Source organism: Frankliniella occidentalis, unplaced genomic scaffold (assembly GCF_000697945.3).
Source record: "Frankliniella occidentalis isolate FOCC.00 unplaced genomic scaffold, Focc_3.1 Scaffold283, whole genome shotgun sequence".
NCBI classification, from domain to species: Eukaryota; Metazoa; Arthropoda; class Insecta; order Thysanoptera; family Thripidae; genus Frankliniella; species Frankliniella occidentalis.
In genome coordinates this window covers 67,285-69,465 of record NW_026267409.1, presented here as the reverse complement: position 1 = coordinate 69,465, position 2,181 = coordinate 67,285, and the positions used below count along the sequence as shown (strand labels likewise).

General features: G+C 61.1%; 1 protein-coding gene across 1 annotated transcript in view; it reads left to right on the top strand.

Annotated features, from left to right (window-relative positions):
* LOC127750897 (neurogenic locus Notch protein-like) overlaps positions 1-2,181 on the top strand; it is a gene marked incomplete at its 3' end in the record, with an annotated part of 74,579 nt that overhangs the window by 7,875 nt on the left and 64,523 nt on the right. The gene's annotated exons all lie outside the window — the stretch shown is intronic.

The window sequence follows — 2,181 nt, the reverse complement described above, 5'->3', positions numbered from 1 at the left end:
CCCCCCCCTCTCTCTCTCTCTTACGCGCCCGGGCAAACATGTCGGGTCTGGCCCCATAGCCTTGCTGGTATCTCACAACGCTTGTTTGTAGAGACGACGACGACGTCGACGTCATGCCCTTCATGCACGTTCGCGTGGAGTAAGCGCGAGCCTAAGACACTATCCAAGAACCGGACACCATGGTCCACACGGTTTGAACCTACACGCTGCCGCCTCACCTCTGCCTCGGCCGTCTCGGCGTGCCCCGCGCACCCACCCCGCGATCCCGCGCCGACGGCGAGGCGAGCTATTGTTGTAATTTAAATGGCATCTGGTTGTCGGGGTGCACCACCTCCTCCTCCTCCTCCTCCTCCCACCTCGCGCGAGAGTGCCATTGGTGCCATTGCCCCTCCCCTCCCCTCTGCAGCTCGCGCCTCTTTTCCGCGCTATTGTCTCGGCTTTAATGCAATGTTTATTAGAGGTGGCGCTGGAGTCATGTGAGAAGCTGAGTGTGGCCGGACTGCCCGGGCAGCAGTGTGTGAAAGTAACCGGCGTTATGACACCGCCCCCGCCCGCACCTGCAGCTGTCGCACCTGCGGCAGCCCCACCGGCAGCTGCTGCCCCTGCGGTGCTTGCCCCGCCGATCCCCTCCTCACCGTCTCCCATCCCGTCGAGGACCTCGCGCACAAATCGTCCCCTGCTTTGTGATTTGATTGTACCACGCTAGACGGATGCGATATGAATGATGGACAGCGGGATTGTGTCTGATTGCAGTACTGTTTTTTCGGCCGTCTATTTCGCACAATAGTTTTTTTTTAGCGGTTTCCTTCACATTTTGACGTGTTGGCTGTCAGCTGAGCGAGGATTTGCCGAGGAATCCGCGGACCCGCGGATCCGCGGCGGGGCTGGAGCTTCATATAGTGCGTTTGGAGAGGATTGGCCATGGGAAGGGTGACGCGGACGCACTCTCCCTCTGCTCCTCTCTCTCCCTCTCTCTCTCCCGCGCGCTCGTGCTTGCTCACATTCAAACACACACGCGCAGGAGCGGCAGCAGCTCTCATAACAGGTCGAGGGAGGGCCGTGCCCTGCAGCCGGGCCCTACAGAGACCGGACGAGCCGAGCGCGGCGTGGCGCGGCGTGGCGGAGAGGTGGTCGGGGGGTAGACGGTCGGACCCGCCGCGCCACGGGGAGGGGAGGGGAGGGCAGGGCATGCAGACGGACCAGTAGGCCAGGCAGGCAGGCAGGCCGGTTCGTTGGGGTTCCTGTGCAGCTGTTCTCCTCTATGCTTTATCTCTCTCCCTCTTTCTCTCTCTCTCCCTTTCCTCGGATCAGTTCCCCCGGGCAATGGCTGGGCTGGCGGGCTGGGAGGAAGCACACACAGGGAGAGCGAGAGAGAGACGAAAAAAATGCGTCTGTTGAAAATGAAGCAAGTTGATGTTGGGACGGGTGCGGTGGGTGCTCGCCTCCCTCTCGCTCCTGGAAGCTGCGCCCGACCGACTGCCAAGAGCCCTGCTGGAGAATTCTCCAGTGCTGTTGATGCAGACTCGGAGCGCGTTCCATTCGGGACGTGTTTTTGTGATATCTTTTTATTTGTGTCTGTTTTATTCTTACTGATGACTAAAACCCGGAGGCTTTTGAGGTGAAATCTTCTTTTGCGTTGACAGCGAAAATGAGGGAAAGGGCTGTTGATGGGGGCCGTAGGGGGTCGGTTGACCGCGGTTGCAGACGGCTCCCGGTGAGTCACCCGGGGTGGTTTTTGTGGGCGCGAAGAGTGCGTGTTGTGCGGCCGGTGCGAGTCGGGTAGAGGGTCTACATGCCATCCGTGGGTACCCGTGCGACCGCGCAGTGTGTGTGATTCGCGGGTCACAGCGATCGAGTGGAAAACTTATCGGTTCGAGAACTCTCTCTCTGTCTCGCTCGATCGCTGTTCTGGTGACATTGAGAAGACGCGAACCGACCCATTGGGTGGTTTGTTTATTTCCGTGTCGGTGGTGCAGTTTCCAGTGGACACGTGGCTGCCTGGAGCTCCTCCTGCGGTCCCTGGAGCAGTTTGGCGGCGGCCCTGCTGAAGCCTGTGGCTGGAGCGGTGCTGGAGGCTGTCATGGAGCCGGGCTGGAGAGGCAGGCGAGGCGAGCGCCAAGCCGCGCCGGGCTGCCGGGCTGGGCCGGGCCGAGGATGCGCGACGTTGCCACATGGGGCGGC